We start from the raw sequence: 20,988 nt of genomic DNA, 5'->3' as shown, positions 1-20,988 counted from the left end.
TTTGGATGAGCTAAATAGAAAGAGCTCAGGAGGCTTAGTCTTTGGAGGGTGAAAGGAATTGATGGATCTTTAGATACTGGCAAAGGTTAGAAAAAGAGAGCCGAGGTGGAGGGAGGGGTAATAGAGTTGGTCATAGAGTTTTTTTTTCCTATTATTGATTGTTTATGCATTTCCTCTATGTTTCTTTAACTCCGTGATCTATGTTTGGGCTCTCAGTATTCCCCTTTCTGTTTGAGGGGTAGGCGGTGTTGGTAGGGGGGATATGGGGTGGTTTTTATTTAGCACCAGGGTGGGTGTTGAACTATAATTGGCTTAAGGGGGTTTAAAATGGCTTGAGGTGCTAGGATGTATTGATGTATGGATATACTAATGTAAAAGGAGGGGGGGGGGGCTTACAGATCATGGCGCAGTGCTCATCATCTCCTACTAGACCTTTGGTCTAGCAGCCTCCATGGGAAGGGTGAGGGGGAGGGAGGAGTTTGGGGGCAGAAGGGGGTAATGAGGGGAAGTAAGGGGAGAAAAAGCCAGGCAAGGTGCATTAAAAGAGTAAGAACAGAGGAAATAGAAGAAATAGCTAGAAAATGGAGCGGTAGGCAAGTTAGATATGTATCTCAAGGAGTAGGGTATGGATAAACAACAGATTTGCTCAGTCAATGTGGCTGGGTTGAACGATAGAGCAAAAAGAGCCAAGATATAGGAGATCTTGCTCTATATCAACCCCGAAGCTATTTGTATACAGGAGACTCATATCCCGTGGAGCAATAGGGGCGTCCTCCAAATAAAGGGTTATGAGATGGTAGCTTGTTCCTCACAGACCTCTATGATAAGGGGAGTAGCGATATTTATTAGGCATCAAGCTGGTATTAGTAAGCGTACCTTGGTGGATAAATGGGGTCGATGGGCAATTGTTACATTAAGTACGGGGGTGACAATTAGAACGATTTATGCCTCAAATCAGGACGACCCGGAAATCTGGGAAGACCTTGAGGTGGAACTCGCCTCATGGCCAACCCCACTAATATTATGTGGAGATTTTAATATCCATCTTGGTATCTCACGCGAGGCTGGGTTGAAATACAACGGGAGGACACAGCAGGTCAATCGGGCACTGAATACCCTTAAGGCTAGCCATAGATTGGTAGAGGTTTGGGCAGCTAAAAACAACAGAGATCCATATTATACATATTTTTCATGCCCTCACCAAAAATATATTTGTCTGGACTATTTTCTGGTCTCAGCTGGGATCCTTGCTGAGGTGGAGATAACCAAATTGCCTCAATTTTTCTGGAAATAACTAGCCATGGTATGGAAGGGAAATCTCACTCCTGGTCTTTTGATAGGAAATTGCTAGCTGATGAGGATTGTATAAAATATATCAAAAGGCGGTCAAGAGAATTTTTTGACATAAATCGGTATAGTGCTCCCCGTACGACAGTGTGGGATACATTTAAAGCTAGTCTAACAGGGGAAGTAATAAGCTATGTTGGCCAGCAGCGGAAGGTACATAGGAATCAGATTGCTTCCCTTATGACTCGGCTGGCACGATTGGAGACAGAACATACTAATTTGTTATGTCAGGGGGAACTGGAGAGATTAAGTGAGATAAAGAACAAAATAGCAATTGTTAAAGCAGAACTGAATAGTTTTTTTCAGATACAAGTTGCCCAGGCGTATCAGACACATCAAAGAGAGATGTATGAGTACGAGGAGGTGGCTAGTAGACTTTTGGCCCTTAAAATTAGACAAAAGGCTACTCGGAATAACATAACTGAAATAAAGAACCCCGAAGGGCAGCTCGAAACTACCTCTGCTAAGATTATGGGTGTCTTTGAACAGTTTTATAAAAAACTGTATCAACCGGATCATACTGATATTACACAACCAGCTATTGCAAGGAATTACCCACAATCAGTAAACTTGATGCAGAGGTATGTTCAGAGCTGGAAGGAGAGGTCATACTGGAAGAAAGAGTGATAGCTCTAAACTCCTCATCTTCCGGGAAAGCATCTGGCCCAGATAAAATTCCAGTTGAGCTGTATAAATTACTCCAATCTGATCTGGCTCCAATACTGTATGATCTTTTCCTAGATGTGCAATACCGTGGGATACCTTCCGGGTCCTGGCAGGAAACAGTTATAGTAATATTCCACAAGAAGAGGAAACCACCAGAGCTGCCTGGCTCGTACCGTCCCATCTCACTGATAAATTCTGACGTGAAAATGTATTCTAAAATCTTGGCCAATCGGCTTCAGAGGGTCATAGCCAAACTAGTCTCACCATGGCAACATGGATTTGTACCCAGCAGAGAAACCACAGACCATATCTGGCGGGTGATCTCTCTAATGGATATAGCTGGAGTTAAAAGCGAGCCTCTTAGACGCCGAGAAGGCGTTCGGTCGGGTTTTCATGGCAGTGTCTGTGGAAATCTTTAGCAGAGAGAGGGTTTGGCCTTAGATTGATTACAGCTATCCAGGCAATGTACCACAATCCATATGCAAGGTTGCAGGTGATGGGGAACACTTCAGACCCAATTGTGGTGGCAAGGGGTACCAGGCAGGGATGTCCGTACTCCCCAATTGTCTTCGCCATAGATTTAGATCCTTTTATTAATCCGTTAATTCTGAACTCTGTGATAGAACCTTCTAGGACAAATGGCTATGAGATCAAGGGGCTAGCATACGCAGAGGATATTGCCATTGTTACAGCTAAACCAGAAATGGCAATTATAGAGATCGAGAATATGGCGGAGGAAATTGGGAGGAGGTCAGGCTATCGACTTAATAAGGGAAAGATGCAGATAATCTGTACAAGCCAAGGGCACTCTACAAGACCAGCGACAGGTTGAATCTGCTACGTATTTGGGGGTAAGAATAGGATTCGACCTGGAGGTATTATGGCAAAACAACCTTGATCTAGTGTTGGAGGATATTAGGACCGAACTTCGGCGGCTGGATAAACTGCATCTAACTATAATAGGTAGGGTCAATGTCCTGAAAATGAAAATCTTTCCCACAATATTATATCTATTTCGTTCCATCACCCTAGAAGTATCCCCTAACGCATTTTAGAAAATGAAAGTAATCTTCTCGAACTGCATATGGAGTTATCAAAAAACAAGACGGGCTTTGAGAACCTTAACCCTCCCGCAAGAGAGAGGTGGATGGGCTGCCCCGAACCGACTTTTTTATTATTGGGCAGCTTGCCTGCAACTGGTGGGTGTCCTGCTGGTAGCGGATAGATCTGCTAGGGAGGACGGCTTACCTTCTATATACCATTTTGCCATCGGGGGAAAGAAACAGGACTTTTTCTTAGACAGATGGAGCCCAGCTAGTACAAAAAAATCTGCTTTAAGTGTTTTAAAGCAGCTAGAACGATATGGATAAAAGCTAGTAAAGTACTAAAGATTCCTAAAGTTAACAGATATACCCCTTTATGGGGATCTTTTCCAGCTGAGGTAACCAATGGCATGGCTAGAGAGTGGGAACAGGCTGGTATTCAACAGGTGGTGAGCTTATACAATGATAAATTAGAGCTAATACCCTTCTTGGAACTAGGTCAGAAATTTGGGATTGACAGCCGGTCATATTTTAAATATATCCAAATAAAAGGGTGTCTAAAAAATTGTTCTGGTAGATCTGGTAATTTTGGACCAATACCCCTATTAGATAAGATATATCGGGGGAATGGCCGGATCGGGGACTTTTATAATATACTGATGGAAACTATACCAGATGACTTAGGAAAAACAGAAATGAGATGGGTGGATAAAATAGGAGATTGATCTAGACATGTCATTGGAATTGGGGAAAAACATCTTTCTGGCGGCGAATCTGAAAGCACAACACTATAAGACTCTGTTTAATTTGTATTATACCCCAGCAAAACTATTCGGCTGGGGGAAACGAGAGACCGACGAATGTCCAAGATGTCATCATAGCCATGCCGACAGTATACATATGTTTTGTGAATGCAAATCCCTGATCCCCCTAAAAAAGGGTATAGAGAAATTTTGGCAAGAATCGATCAAGTGTTTGATTACTATCAGCCCATCAATGATGTTATTTGGATATGATAACCGAGCAGAACTATTAACAACACATAGGGATTTTGTATTCATTACAATAGCAGTAGCTCGATTAGTGATAGCCACAGCCTAGAAGGATTCTGAACCCCCTATGTATACTGCTTGGCTTCAACGTTTATTGAGCATACATGTCCTGGAAATGGCTCTGTATACGAACAAGGGTTGGCGAGCAAGAAAGAAAGGGGGTAGGATTTTGGGCACCTATGACCAATTGGCTCAAAAATAGATACGGGGAGCCATCAAACAGGGCAGGAATTGCATAGTTTGCTTTTTGTTCTATGTTTATTCTGGCATGGATATATCTAATTTTGTACTCTCTGCCTCCCTTTTCTTTGGTTTTTGTTTATCTTGCCGTTTTTGTCTTTTTATATAAATCAGACATCACTGGAAATGGGAGCCTATAAGTCAATTGTTTTTTTCAATTATAATGTATTATTTTCTTTTTGCTGCTTTTCGACTTCAATGGAATATAATGATGTGTAACATCCTTTGTGTTTGATGATGTTTGCTGATGTACCTTGTAGCTAATAACATTGTTTTTTTTAAAATTAAAAAAAAGAAGTGAAATGGATGCTCATAGCATCCAATCCCTTCCCTGAACCCTTTCTCAGGTTACAGAGACTATGAGCAGTAAATGTCAAAACGTGTGCATGGTTGGAAGGGAGGTGGGAGGGGAATGAGACTGGAAAAAGCTGGCTCACATGTGAAACCCATAGGTCTTGCTTTCGGATGGTGAATCGAATAATGCATCAAAGAAACATTAGTAAATCTACACTCACTGCAAAAGTATTAAGCAGTTGCCCGTTGATCTTTCTTTTACCCACGTTCTCATTCTGAGCTTTCAGAAGTGATAAGCAGACAGGAATGGCAGTTCTTGGTTCAATGTACTTGAAAAGCTCTTGGGCTCATGACCTTTCTACAGTAACCGTGTTCTTCAGACCAGATTTGCTTATTTAACCAAACATTTCTCTAGTGATGTGGTTCTTCTGCTAGGATTAGTTTGTTTCACCAAACAAGAACTGCTTGTAGCTTAAGGTTCCATTGCTGATTTCACTATTAACCTATGACATTAAACTGTTAAATATGAATGTGATCTTTCTTTGCCCTTGTATTTTCCCATTGTTTGTTCTTGGAGTGAACATGTCCTTCTGTAATGGTTGCTGGTTGGCTAAGTCTTTTGCAGCTTGGCTAGGGACAAAACAAACAAGATGTTAGATAACTTTGCCTGGAGGGGATCTATCTGCTGAGCACTGCACCAAGCCACAAATTTGTCCCAATGACAGGTGTATACAGTTTTGTCAAGGGTCACCTGGCAACGAAGATGATATCAACCACCTCCAAGGAAAGTCAAAGCTGTTAAACTGTCACTGCTCAATCTCCATTCATGAAAAAGATTTTAAAGGTCTGGGTGCAAAACCCTGCCCGGCTGCTACAACAGCAGATCGGAGGACAGATTCTCAAAAGCAGAGGAGCTCTGGATACCATGCTCTCCCAGCCCAATATGGGGCCACCTGGATGACTTGGGCCTTGTCGTTCCTGATCCTCCTGAGAACTGGAGGCAGGGGTGGTATCGGCGGAAAGGCAAACAGGAGTCCCGAGTTGCACTCAAGGTGAAAGAGTCTGAGAGCGAGAGGCACCTTTGAAACTTCAACGTGCATAAGTGCTGACATTGTGTGTTCTCTGTGGTGGTGAACAGATCGAACCAAGGTTCTCCCCATTTGCTGAAGAGAACTTGAGCTAGGTGTAACAATCACTTGTGATACACTAGGTGCAAACGGTTAAGCTTGTCCACCATTGCAATCAATACTCCTGCCAGGTGACTCACCACTAGGAAAATTCTTTGGTAGTCCAGCCATTTCCAGAGGTGCAGAACCTTTCAGTACAGGGTCCGAGACCACAACCCGCCCTGCTTGTTGCAGTACCACATGGTGTTGTCTGTGAACAATATCCAACTCCCCATGATGCATAGAAAGAAGGCTTTCAACGCCAAGCCGGTGGCCCTCAGCTACAGAAGGATAATATGGAACTTGTATTCCACCAGAGACCAGAGGCGTTGTGATCTCCACCTCTCCCAGATGGCTATGCCAAGCCAAAAGTAACGCATCGGTCACCACTGTTTGCTTTGGGGCGGGAAGGGAGAGGGGTCTGCCTCTGACCCAACTGCGATCCAGTTCCCATCACTGCAGATATTTTGCAGTCTCCTCAAAATCCAAAGGTGGTCGGAGAGGTCCCCATGATGTTGGACCCACTGAGATTTCAGATACCACTACAAAGCCCAAACATGCCACCTGGGATGCTCGATCAAGCAGGTTGCAGGAGGCCATTAGTCCCAGCAGCATCAGAGTCAACTTCACTGAAATCCAGTACCGAGGTTGAAAGAACGGGATCATAGCCTGACTGTCCTGGACTCTCTTCCTCTGGTAAAAAGCACAAAATTGAACTGTGTCAAGAATGGCTCCTATAAAGGGTAGTGTCTGGGAGCGAGTCAGGTGTGACTTTGACACATTGATAGTGAACCTTAATGACAGGAGGCTTGCCTGAGGTGGTTGATGACTGCATTCAACAGTTAAAGCCTGACTTGGATCTTGGTGCCAAAATATAAATCCCGTAGGATATAATGGGATTTATATTTCAGCAGATGGGATATCTGTCACCGTTGTGATGGAGTAACCCATCTGCCAATATCTAAATCAGGCCCTCATTCATCAAGGTAGGGGAATACTAGCACCCCTGACTTCCAAAGATGTGCTTCTACCAGTGCTTTTGTTAACACCCGAGGGGCACCGATGAGACCAAAAGGGAGCTCAGTGAACTGAAAATGCTCCTGTCTCACCACAAACCTCAGGTAGTAATGATGGACCAGCAGGACGCCTATTCCCATAGAGCCACTCTGCAGGCCCATAAGAGCTACCCAAGACACCATTCCGTCTCCAGGGCATCTCAGACCTGGGCCTGGGGGACCATTTTTAATTTCCCCTTCTGGAGGAAGGCGTTTAGAAGTAGCAGATCTAAAATGGGATGAAGGCCCCTGTTGTTTTTGGGAACCAGAAACTGACAGGAATAACAACCACGTCTTACTTCTGGTGAAGGCATCCTTTTGATAGCTCCTTTGGCCAAGTGGCTTGCACCTCTTGTAGCAAAACAGAGATGGTCCTCCATCCGTGGCTGGGAGGGTGAAAGGTGCCACAGTGAGACAATGAAGGGTAGGGCATTTCCCCGCAAAACAATTTGCAGGATCCATCTCTCTGATATTATTAGCTGCAAACCTAGCAACAATCATTGGATCCGTCCTCTCACAGGCTGTAATCCACTAAGGGCATGCTAAAGAGGTTTGGTAGCTGGGGTTGCAGGGGTGGTGGTGGCCTCGGCGGCCAGCTGACCTTGAAGGCGGGGGCGGTGGGCACCTCGGGCTTTTCTGCAAAACTGCTGGGGATCTTGTGGAGATTGGATTGGCTGGCGGTAAGCGGTATCTCTACTTAAGCTGGGAAAGGAGTGGTAGGGCTGATGCAGCTGGTGAGGTGGGGCAGATAAGGCCAGGGAGTCTGCCTTGTCTCCAAACAGGCAAGTTCTGTCACACATCATGTCTTCAAGAGATGACTGGACATCTCCTGAAAAACTGGGGGACACCAGCCAAGTGTGGTAGCAAATGGGGAAATTGGTGCCAACTGCCTATCTGACAATGAATTGTAAACTTGGCCATGTCACAACCGTCTTATATGGCCTGGGCAAGGACAGGTCGCAGAGCTACAGGGATCCCTGGAAGGACTTGAGCCACCAAAGGGCATGGGAATAGTGCCACAGCAGGCAGCTGGTGAACTGGAAGACTTATTTCCCGAAAGTCTCCCCCCAGTTTAGACTCATGATCGGGGCCAGTAGCAGGGAACGTGTTTGGGTTAGTCTTTTGCAGGCCCCTGCACCATCAAGCTTTCAGAAGAAGGGTGCTGAGATAAAAATGTAGGGTGGGTCGAGTGGCATCACTGTGCAATCCAGCACTTGACCTGGGTGCAAGAGTAAGGTTTGGCCCATGCCCCCCAAGAAGTATTTGTAAGGGCCTCGTTAAAAGGCAAGAGGGGCTCAGTGGATGTTTGCCCTAGCTAAAGGACTTCTGTGTGAAGACTGGACTTTACCGTTAAGGTGGAGAGCTGGAGGTCAAAGACGTAGAACACCCAGTGTGTTACCATGTCGTAAGAAGCACTCTCCTCAGTGGCAGGATCAGGGGGTGAGCGGAGTCCCGTGGAGGTATCAAGATCATTGGTCTCCTGCAGCTCATCATATCAATTTGTTACATGATAAGGTTGGCTAATCTCGTCACCCGCATCGTAATCATTGTCCAAACATCTACAGAGCGGGGAATGCAGGGTGAGTGTTCTTGGTGGAGGCAGATTGAGTGGAGAAAGCAGGCCTCTATGGCGGCCAAGGTCAAACCAGCGCCGACTCTGCGCCAAAGAGTACAAAAGGGGCCTCGTCTTCCAGCGTCGATTGAGTTGGCAGTAAAGTGCCAGGAACCGGCATGGAACGTGGTGCCGAATGGTGGTGTTGAGACTGGAGCCGAAGGCAGTTCCAGAGAGTCCAGTTGGCACGGAGGGCGAACTGCGAGTGGTAATCCAAGTCCAGATGGAAAACCTCTTGGTCATATGTAGCCCACAGGTGCGCCAGAGGGTAAGGATCCAAAGAGTCTTGCAAAACTCTTCAATTGTTTAGGAGTAGTGGACAGCCCTTGACACTCGGGTTGTGCCGTAATAAGTTGAATGATTTCGGGAGCGAGATCTAGATGTATGGTGCCGTCCCAAATCTCCTCAGGGGAGACTGAGTGGTAGGAAGGGGCAGAGTTCTGCTTAGATTTCTTGCATTTTTTTCTTTGACTTACCCGAAGACTTTGCCCGAAATGGAGACCGGCCTCTGAAGCGAGTCCTGTGAAGTTTCAGAGCTTAGAGGTGTTCATTGACGCACAGTCACTACAGGCCACAGAGCTGTGGCTCGACCCCAGGCACCACAGGCAAATCTGAGGACGCTCTGTCACAAAAATGTGCTTGCAACAGTCCTTAAAGTGCTGAACACTTGTTGTGTTGGGAGGGGAGATGTCCCATGCACACTGTAAAATTTATATTATTTTAATTGATTGATATAAGGGTGTTAAAGAGATGAGAGGTAATATTGGAACCACATCTGGTGGCATGAAATAAAAGAACTGACATCAGCACAATATATTCAACCGTGTGCAGAAGATCTAATGAAAAGTATTTTGGATCTGGTATGACGCCTGGGGAATGTTCAGAAGGTGAGGAATCTGCGGCTAGAAGTCTCTATCAGAAATAGCAGCATATTCAGCTCTTTTATTGTTATTTATCAGAGTTTCACACTTCAGGAGCCTTTATTTAGAATGATTGCTTCTGATTTGTTGTCTTGTTAAATCCCAATGTTTCAGTTGGGAAGTTTTTCCTGCTTCGAAGGATACACCGTCTGCAAAAAATGGTTAGTTTATTGATCAGGTATTTAGGAGTTACCATAACAAGGCTTTCTGTGTGATGCAGGCCAGTTTAAAGAAGCTCCTTTCTTCTTTGGAGTGCCATTTCAGTGAGATGAGAACAAGCGAGATGTGGATGAACTTTCTTGTGCCAGGGTCCAGCCTTTCCACTGAATGTAGGACTGCTCTGAGGGATCCTAGATGTAGTCTGGGAATTCCTATTTATAGGGACTTTCAATTGTCCATTCTCAGCAATACAAGGGATTGGATTACCTTGAAGTAAGGATACTATATAAAAGGTCTGATTGCACAAATACGTCTAAGTGAATTTTGCCCCCTTTGCTACTGCTGTGTACTTGAAGGTTAAGGATTCTGTCCTAGAAGACCAGATATTTCACACACTTCCAAACTGAAGGCTCATAGTCTAACACATTATGTGAATACAGCCACATGAGAAAGGGGTAAATCAGTTAGGTGGAGATAGCAGGAGGAATGCTATTTGAAGCAGGTTACTCTTTAGTTAGCAGTGTGACATCCATGTTTTAAAGTCCTCAATGACTTTGGCTATTAATTCATACATCTTTTGAGTAAGAGTTTTAAAGCAGATTTGGTTGTCAGAGTTGGTGTCCTCGGGGCAGAAGAGATCGGAAATGTCTGAGTGACTTAGCGAGGAGGCTAGAACGTCTGTGTAAAGACTGAACAGCATTAGAGACTAGTAACTTGGCAAACCTCTTACAGGAGAAGTGCAGGGTTTGGGAGGAGAAAGGCCAGTTTCATTCACTGGCACTAGTATGGCAAAATCCAGCAGAGGTCTGTAACTTTAAACCCATCCCCTCTTTGAGAATTTTCAGAAGAGGGGCATGGTTTATCATGCCAAAGGCCACTGATTGGTCAAGAGGGAAGGCGTCACCTTACCCAGGGATGCTGAGAGTGCAATTTACTATTTTGACGATATGGTCTAAGTGTCCTAGTAGGTCGTTTACTCAATTAAGAGTTCGGTCTGTCCCATATTTATTTTTTAGGGAAGCTGTATCATGAACTATATTTAGTCATTCTGAGACTGTTCCTTGGGTCAAGCTTTTATCACATTGGTCCAGTAAGAAGGAACAGAAGGGCTAATTTCCTTGAGAAGTAGGCTAAGTGCAATAAGAGTAGTGTTGAGTTTGTTGATGATATTTAGCTATTGTTTGGGTGACCTCTTTGAAGGAAGACTAAGTAACCCTAAGCGTTTTGTGAGGTGAAACATTAGGCCTTACATTTCATGTGGTGCAACAGGGGGAGTTCTAGGTTTGTTGCTATCTCCGCAAAACAGTTGGAGAACGCTTCACTCTTTATAAATGTTGTTGGCTCTTTCAATGTGGGGTGGATCAACTGTTTCACGAAACAGAAAACCTTTTTAGGGCATTTTTCACACTTGGTCTATCCCACTCAATATAGTAATAAGATATGTTTTTTTATATTTATTTCTTACTATTTGAAGTTGCTCCAGGTTCTTGAGGGAGGAGTTTTGATCCCAAATAATTTCTACTGCTCAGAGTTTAGAGCACCAACTACAACAATCTTTTAGTTATCTTGTGTTTGAAATTTTTTTGGGGCAAATATGTCCTTTGTTCCTTTTCAGTTTTCAAGGGCCTGACGTACAGAAGGCTTTCCCATAACTGAATGCCTGCTCTCCATCATTACAATTCAATAGGTTGTAAAACAATGACATGATCATTGGTCTCCTATACCACAAATAACAATGATGGGAATCCATTGTAACCAAACAATATTCCACCTCAAATGACATCTAAAACAGGTGAACCATTGCTTATTCGGAAAGATTCATGTGTCTAAAAAATTGAAAAAAGGATAAACTTGGACCAGAAACCTTTATATGGCACCCCCCACAGTCTTGCTGCCCAGCAAAACATAAGATAGGACACAAATGACGTAACCTTTGTAACACTACTTAGCTACATAGTTTGTTCCCAGTTAGGAAACAAAGAAAAATGCTTTAAGAGTTCCACCTAGTAGCTAGGAATGATTCACCAGATGAAGAATTTATACAGAAACTGTTCAGGTGGAAGGCATCACAAAGCTCCTTATGTCCAGCACCACGTTTTTTGGGAGGAAGTTATCTCTGAAATGTCTCTGCCTGGATCGGAAGTACCTTTGGTGTCCGGCTTTCTTCCAATGCTGTTCATAACTGATTTAGTGTACTTTGAGGGGGGGCAGAAAAAACTCTCAGACTAGAAATGCAAGAGGAAGCCATCACATGAGAACTGGCTGCAGTAAGTTCTACAAGTGAAGAAAGCTGTATGGATGGCTGACCATGTCTATTTACTGGTTTGTTTTATGTGGGGGTGCTGTTTGTGTATTTTCTTTGTAGTATAATATTATGAATGTTTTCGTCTTTTCTTAATCATCTAGGTAATTTTATTCTGTGTTCCACAACACTTTTGCTTTACATTCACCTGTTTAGAATAAGGTGTATTTGTTGAGCACAATCAAATAATTTTGAACTGAATTTGTGCTTTACCTTTATTTTCTGATTATGTGAAACTCCAAGACAGATGTTGTGTAATATACACATAATAAGAGCATCAAATAAATAAGTAAATAAATATCTGGTTGTGAGTGAAGAGCTGTCAACTACCTTTGGTGGGAGTCTATGTCAGTACTTCAGTGCTCAGACAGTTAAAACATGTTCCTCATACATAATTTGAGTTGTATTACTATTTTACAATAAATAGGTAGTTTCCTTCTTGAGTGCCGCTGTGATGATACAGTAAGCTAGGTCAGCCTTTCTTCATGTTAAATTACCCAACTATAAACTTTTGTAACTTTCCTTTTCATTAGTTCAGGCTGGTGTTTTGTCATTTTTTTGTAGCTTCTTTGAACCATGCTAGTAACACATTTGGCCTTTAAGTACTGGATCACTCTGGATGCTAATATCTATATATGAGTCCAATACTATTAGTAGATGATTTAGCTTTACTACAATCAAGTCATCATTCATCTATGGTGCACAATTTAGATTGTTATCTCCTACCTAAACATGCGTGACCATGATAAAGATTATTGGTAGAGTCGTAAAGAATAAGTGAAAGGCCTACTGTGATACAGAACTGCTAAATCCTGAGAGCGGCTTAAGCCCCCCCTAAGCTTCTCATCCGTTACGGTTATGTTCAACTGCTCTCTCGCCAGTGACCCAGTGTCAGGTCAATGGGCTGAATAAAAAACCTATATCAAGAGCCCTGGATATACCCTCCTGCCTTGGATGCTGCTCTCACATGAATTAAATGGGCACTGATGGGATGTATTACAGGGATATCAAAATGTGGGTGCAGATCCACCAATGAAAAGATATCAAATATGATGGCGATCACATCATGCTAATCAATAGTTTGCCAATGCGTCGGTCTGCTGGAGCAGCGCTTAGGTTTATGGAATGTGATCACAACTTTTATAAGAAAGATGGCTTCTGTAAGAAAATGGATTAATATTTGGGGTGGCAGGACATCCACCTCACGGAATAGTGACACTAACTTGTTAGACAGTGTTAGGAACGGGGTTTCTGGTTGTCAGGGTATGTACCCTGTACAAACAGGAACCACCCCCCTAGTCAGGGTAAGTTAGATACACACTAAAAGATAACCTGTGCCCACCCTCTGGTAGCTTGGCACAGCCAGTCAGGCTTATCTAAAGAGGCAATGTGTAAAGTATTTGTGGAAAACACACACACAATGAAAACACCACAAAAATACACATGGTTAAAAAATGGATTATATTTTTATGAGTAAAACAAGACCAAAAAAACAAAAATCCAAAAAGTAGAACCAAAGTTATGAATTTTTATAAATCTTTTTTAAAGAACAAATAAAAAAATATTGCTTAGAAACAAACAGCGCTTGGGGTTACTTGAAGTCGCGCTGGACCGGGTTTAATCCAAAATTCAGGCCGACCGAGATTGAAGATTATAGAACTCACGCAGGTCCAGTTGAAAAAGTATCTTGGATGGAGCAAGTGCTGATGTCGAAGACTCGATGCGTCAGTTTCAATTCGCACAGGCAATGAAGGCTTGGTCGACAAACCCCTTTACGATGCAGGTGCTGGGTTGTGCTGTCGTCAAGCCGTGCTGTCTGTCATATTCGAGCCATGCAGTCCATCAAAGTGATGTCGATTTGAGCCAAAGGGCAATGTGTCTGTTCCGATCAGGGCCGGACTGGCCATAGCGGGCACTGGGCATTTCCCCGGTGGGCGCCAAGGTTGGGGGCTGGTTTTGGGCCCCTGGGGGCTGATTTTGTTACAGGGCCCTTTTTGCACTATAGCTGAAATATTGGCCGCTGTAACGAAATTGTCCTAAACCGGCCCAGGCAAACAGCTCAGCCGCACCCCCAACCCCCCGGGGAGGGGCGGTCGAGCACTTTGCCAGGGCCGGTTTTAGGTCCCAGTCCGGCCCTGGTTCCGATCGGCGCAAAGTTATCACTGCGTCAATTTTTATGGTTCTCTACAGCAGAAGTCACCTTTCAAGGGACCAGGACTGGATTGGCACCACTTGGCAGGGCAGGACTCACAGATGGCAAAGTCCAGGTGCTGCTGCTGTGTTGAAGGAAGTCTTTGATGGCCGTGAGACTTCAGAACAGGGGGCAAGTCGGCAAGCACTTGGAGTCACTCGGAGTTCAAGTGAGATGGGTCCAGTCCTTTTTCCTCAGCAGGGAAGAGATGAGCAGGCAGCAGGGCAGCACAGCAAAGCAGAAACCCATTCTTTAAGAGCAACAGTCAAGTAGAGTAGAAATCCTTGTAGCGCAGAAGTCTTTATTCCTGGCACAGTTCCAGTAGTGTACTGTCTTGGTAGGGTCAGCGGCTCAGTACTTATACCCAGTTGTGCCTTTGAAGTGGGGTGACTTCAAAGCAGGCCCTTGAAGTGCATAGGTCTCCCTTTCCTCCTAGCCCTGGATCCAGACTATCAGTAAGGGGTAATCAGACCTTTGTGTGGGAAACAGGACACTGCCTATTCAGGTGTGTCAGCTTCCCCTCCATATTCCCGCCCAGAAAGAGCTATCAGAATACAGATGAGTTCCCTGTCACACCCGCCATTCCTGGGTTTGAGGCTGTCTAGAGAGAATGCACAAAGTGCAGCCGTCACCCAGCCCAGACGTATATTTGAGATGGCTGCAAACGACACAGAGCAGTAAGAGCAGAGAAATGCCAACTTTTTAAAAGTGCACAAAAAGAGATAACCTGGACCGTAATAATTTCTGTGCGTTATTGAATTAACGTGAAGACCAAACACATTCCTTCAGTTGTTTTATCAGGTATTTCTATTTTACCTAATTACTCAAACTATTTTTTTAGCTTTTCAAAACAATTATGTGAAAAAGGACACGATATAGTCATATCAGGTTTTAATACATTAGTACAATAAATCATTACATTGATTTCTATACATTTACAAAAAAACATTCAACAATACAACATTAATACATTTATAGGACGTTACCAAAAACGACAACATCAATTTCTAGCCCCAATTTAAAGGGTATAATACATTTTTTGAGCCTAGACACTCTTGAAGAGGTACAAACAAGGTCTCCAAAACAAAACAAGGGGAGCACTTGAATCTCTATACTAGGGGTGGATGACATAACCCTCTGTCAAGAGTGAAAGTAAATTCACAATCCCTCAGTGTCTGTAATTATGCCAACGCGTTTCGAGTCCCCGGCAAAAAAGTACAAGGGCTCTCATCAGGGCTTCTGAATTTTATCGGTGGTAACGTACAGAAATTATTAAGGTCCAGGTTATCTCTTTTTGTGCACAATTGTATGGCCCTACCTGGACCTTGGTCTCATTGGGCCTAACTCCTATATTGATTAACTTTCTAAAAGTGGCATTTCAAAAGTAGTAATGTTAAACCCAACTTTACCATTAAGGATGATTTGTCATTGCCATTACAAAGATATAAAACATGATGCAGCTACTTCTGTCTAATAAGGAATTACAGCTTAAAAGTGTTTTAAGGAATTCCCAAGGCTAGTAGTAGTAAAAAACGAATTTGGGTGTTTTTCACTACTAGGACATGCAAAAAGTAACAGTACATGTCCTGCCTTTTGCTCACACAGCACCCTGCCCTATGGGCTATCTAGGGCCTACCTTAGGGGTGACTTATGTATAATAAAAGGGGCGTTTAAAGCTTGGCAAGGAGTTTTAAATGCCAATGCCAAGTCGAAGTAGCAGTAAACTGCACATACCGTCCCTGTAGTGGCAGGCCTGAGACTGGTTTGAAAGGCTACTTGTGTGGGTAACACAATCTGTGCTGCAAGCACACTAGTAGCATTAAGGTTACAGGACCTGGGTATATGGTATACCACTTTACAAGAGACTTACAAGTAAACTAAATATGCCAATTGTGAATACACAATGTTACCATGTTTAGCGGGAAAGCACATGCACTTTAGCACTGGTCAGCAGTTGTAAAGTGCTCAGAGTCCTAAGGCCAACAAAATGATACCGCAAAAAGAGGTGATAAGCAGGCAACAAGTTTTGGGGAAGACAATCCCAAGGATGACAGGTCTAACAGACGGTTTGCAGTACTAAAACTGTAATAAAAGTGAAAGCACAAAACAATAAAAACCCCAACCTGCATTAGAAAAAAATCTAATAAACAAATGACACCAAAACAATAAATATCCAATAAGGTTAATCAAAATGTTTTAATAAAACTAGTGCCAAAAAGCACACAGCATCAATGATAGTCTTTGGAAGTGGTAGACCTGGACCTAGGCGCGACTTCAGGCAGACTGCAATAGAGCGTGGGTCAGATACACCCCAGGGGTTTGTCAAAGATTTTACCTTCCAACTTCATATTTTTTATGGAGCTCAAAATCCTGCAGAGGAGCAAGCATGAAGCTGTATATGAGGAAGCTGTATCGAAATTTGACATCTCTGCCATGGGGTCCCGCTGATGCTCCAAAGGTCTCGAAAGTGTAAAAGTTTTCTAAATCCCAACATTTCTCAGGGTTTCTGGAGCTGCTCCTCTGGGTCATTTCTAAGCCTCCCAGGATCTCTGGAACATCACTTAGGGGGCAGGACTCATTCCAGCATAGGCCACCATTGAGCTCCAGTCCAAGTCCAAGTCCAATTTGTACTAGCCAAGTGATTACTTAAGGAACAAGCATTGGCATAGACAATAGGTCTCGCTTTTGGGACCTTATAAGTATTTAGTTATGCAGCACAATATCCTTGGTGCAACAACATCAACTGTTGCATGGCTAAACACTTATAAAGTCCCAAAGGCAAGACCTATTGGCTATGCCAATGCTTGTTTATCTATGCTCCTTCGTTTTTTTCTTCCTTTTCACCAGTCATCCCTCCATTCCCTACTCTTTTCCTTCCTTCCACCTTCCATTAACAGAATGCAGAACATTGCAAAGAGTTGCTGCTTTTAAAACATTTGAGCCCACTACAAAGATTTGTCAGTCATCAGAGACTGGAGCTCAAACCCCATTTAATTCATAGTGATCTTGTACACCTGTTAAAAAGTTAAATCAGGGCCAGGCATAATATCTATTTTAGTGTGCAAATAAAACAAAGGCATGTGTGTTCTTAAAACTACAGTAAGCCAACGGTAGAGTGTGATATTTTACCTAGTCTAGTCAACAACAATTTGAGAAATCTTCAACTAAAACCATCCCCGTATGTTTGGAAAGGAAGACCAGATGGAGGGTTGTCTTTCTTCAGCGTCACCATAAAAAGTAGCTTCCATTAGGAACCTTATAGCCCAAAACCGGAGTAGAGTTTTGTCTCTAGGTTTCTCAAAACGTGCCTCTTTGATAACAGATGTACATATGTTGCACAAATAGCACTAGCTAGCTATAGGCCCTAAAAAGCACTGAGCACCTGGAGATGCCATAGCACGGAGACAGGAAACGTGAAAAGTGTCCGGAACATAAGGTGTCCACCTTTTAACAGCACAAAATGTTAAAATGCACATTCTCAAGACGTACAAGTGAGGGATCTCCCGAGGCTCTTCCCGTTATCTGTCATGCATACATCTAACCACTGGTGGAAACCGTTCGAGTGCACAGAGTTAACTGTTTCACTTGCATAGATGAAAGGCAGCTCCGGTACAAATACGAAATTACTTCCGGGTCTGTCACGGATATCTCAGAGAACCGGAGACGCTTGGTGTATAAAACACACAAGCTACTCTGAATTTTGACAAATTATAAGAATAGAGTTAGCCGAGCTTGAAGGATGCTGGGTTAAGTCGTTTTTCTCTGAAAGAGAGAGAGAAAAAGAGCGTGACAGAGTGAGAGAGAAAGGGAGTGACAGAGACAAAGATGGAGAATGAAAAGATGGAGACAAAGAATGAGGAAGAAAGGGAAAGTGTGCGTGTGTTGGGATGGGATACTGCTGAGCTGCAACGCAGAGCTGCTGCGGAACACTGCAAGAGCCCTCAGCAGTTGAATATGAATGGGGACTAGCGGTTACCCTTAAACCACCAACCCAACTTTGAACCTTACCTTTCCTTCCTAGGCTGGGCCATAATCTGTGAGCAATGCTGACTGGCTGAGCCGCTGGTCACCGAGCACCACAGTGCCAGAGGCCCAGCCGCCTGGTATTCAGAGGTGGCTCCTGAACTCAATTACCCAGCAGTGGCAGAAAGCCTAGTGGTGGGAGCTGTTATGACCCACATCGCTCTTGAGTTCTGAGTTATATAGCAGCAAATGTGTGTGACCACTGCATTCTGGGTAAAGGCAGCTTAGCGTTTTGAGTAATGTTTATTCAAAACTCCGGTATGTCATACCCAAGTGACCAATGGCAGAGGAGCTTTGAGAGTCTGTGAGAGGCTTTGAGAGCCCCGGAGCGCTCGTCTGTAGCGCCTACTGACAACAGGGGCACTGCAGAGCCCCTGAGCACTCATCTGTAGTGCCTACCGACAACAGGGGCACTGCAGCGCGGGCTCACAAAAACTCCTGAACAGACCGCGTTGTACACACTGTGCCAGCAAGCAGCGCTCTGGCAAAGACTTATAAGTGCAAATAAGAAGACTGGTTTAATTAGGTCAACAGAGACCGGCAAAAAGACAACTTGAAATAATAATGGTCGGCGAGATGACAGAACTGAAAACAATTCGGGGACCTGTAACACTGAATGCGTGGGATGTGCTTTTACTTTTGGGTCATATAAAGGAACAAGGGGTTCGACACTGGCCGCAGTTAGGGCAGCAAATGAGAATGGGAAGATGGCTTTGTAAATTACATGTCCTAAAGACTCCTGCTTTCAGCGAGAAAAACTCCCAAGAGAACGTAGATGCCTAGAAAAAACAAACAGGTTTCTGAAATCTTTCTGGAAAACGAGCGCGCCCGCCTCGCGCTGCAAGTTAAACAAGCTGTTAATGTTTGTGTAAACAAAACGTGCGGGTGCGTACGGGAGTTGGGTGCATGCGCGCGCGAAAGTGAAAGAGATCAGCAACAGAACATTGGAGAGGCGGATTGAGGCGCGCGCGCTTGTGCGCGTAACAGCAAGCTGGTGGCCGACAAAAGCCTTTGGTAGCACTTTAAAAACCCGCTTACTAAATGTCTCGCCAGACCAGCGCATGCGCTGGCCCTAGTGAGACCTAAAAAGGACTCCAATAGCTTGTTGTTCCCTTCCGCAGGTCCAGAAAGTGTTCTGAGGAGATTGCCTTGGGATGCCACATTTATAGTTGGCATTAGCTAGTGGGTAGGGGTGACTCCTGCCTCCTCACTAACCAAAAGAGGTAAAAGTTCCCAAGGGCAAACCAACCCACGTTTTCAGCAGTTCCTGTTTGCCCTACTGAAAACAATCTGATAGTGTCCCCCACTTCTAAAATCCAAGATATACGAACCCTTTGTCCCTTGTGCAGAGCTCATATCCGCCCAAAGGTGTGACCAGGAAAATAAACAGTCCCCTTCCTTGTATCCACTCCAAACCAGTCTGGTGGTTGCTTTCCTCCCACTGGGTTAAGAGACTGTCTGGATGGTGAGGGGCTCGGGGACAAAGGCTTTCCCTTCTTCAGGTCTCTCCTTATTCTAAACTATAAATGGGCAGGCCTCAAGTCTGTTCCTTTCAGGTTAATAAAGTTCTTAGGTCCACGCCAATTGTCCTTCCTGGGCTATTAGGGAACGCCCTGTCCATACTTCTACCAGGCTTAATGCATTGTTCCACTTTGCAGCAGTTTTTACACCTCAATGGAGTCAAGCACTTGCTGGGCATCTGCCGGTAGACTAATGCTAACTATTCTCCAGAGCTTAGAGAAGTAAAAGGTAACTTCCTAAAAGGCATTTTTTCTAAATATCTATTAATCTAATTTCACCAATTAATTGAACTTTAATAAAAATGAAAAATAGGCTTTGAATGACTGTTTTTAGCCAATTCCAGTCAGTGGAAATAGTTTTTGGAGTCTAGTCACTGGATGAACATGTGAACTTTAATTTCACTTTAAAATATTCGGCACCCTATTCTTTGGGGCTACTTAGAGGTGGCTTAATATTTAAAAGCAGCGTTTACAGCCAGTCAAAAATCGTTATTTTGCTGGATGGTTTTAGGATGCTGCAGTTAGGTTACCAATGGAGGCTGGAAGCCATGTTTTACAGGTCAACTCTGTTCAATGGCACCTTAGGTACTACAGCAGGGCTTGAAAAATCCACTTGCATTGTTGAGCAAGATTTATTCAGGACAAGCTATTTTTAGGGACTACTCGCCCTTTCAGGGAGGACAAACTGACTTTTGACCTTTGTCTCTGAAAGAAGAGCAAATGTGACAAGATACGATTTAAAAGCTTCTTTATTGCTCACAAAGTGAAAGAGCAATAAAAATGCCATTAAATCTTATTCTCCATGAGTATTTTAAGTGACTAAAATAGATTTTTTGTTATGTCAGGTGTACGTGTATCTGTGTTCTAAGTCTTTACAAAGGAATAAAATAATTAATATCTTTCAAATTTTTTGCTGCAATGGATATTTTTTTCTCAAGTCTGTCTAATCTGATCAAATCCTTTGTAATATTGACATTTTTTGAATAGGAGTTTAAGTTGACACTATTGATATATAGTGGAAAGTTACCATCAGTTGCCAATGGATGCTTTTTCCTGTCTCTGCTTTTTCGTGTTGGCTCTTAATGATGGTTGTGTGTGTGTTCTAGAATATTGTTATGCTTCATCATGTGGATATATTATTTCCATGAGTATTTTAAATGATTTTTTGGTTATGAGAGATGTATGTTTATTTGTGTTCGAAACCTTGTACAAATGAATAAAATAATGAATATCTTTCTAATGTTTGGTACACATCGAGTGACTGAGTCTTGTCTAGTGGCATTTGCTGTTTAGAGAAGCTGAACCATGAGTCATTCCTAGCAGCGAACAAGAAATCACAGAATATAGTCAAATAGTCTATAGATAAGTACTGCAGTACATCTAGTACATTCTTGCATT

At 43.5% G+C, this 20,988-nt stretch overlaps 1 protein-coding gene across 5 annotated transcripts in view; it reads right to left on the bottom strand.

Moving 5' to 3' along the window:
• Positions 1-20,988, bottom strand: part of REXO5 (RNA exonuclease 5) — a 407,232-nt gene that overhangs the window by 80,864 nt on the left and 305,380 nt on the right. The window lies entirely within an intron of this gene.

Source organism: Triturus cristatus, chromosome 10, assembly GCF_964204655.1.
Source record: "Triturus cristatus chromosome 10, aTriCri1.1, whole genome shotgun sequence".
NCBI classification, from domain to species: domain Eukaryota; kingdom Metazoa; phylum Chordata; class Amphibia; order Caudata; family Salamandridae; genus Triturus; species Triturus cristatus.
The sequence above is the reverse complement of the archived record's forward strand: the minus strand, read 5'-3'. Positions and strand labels throughout refer to the sequence as shown.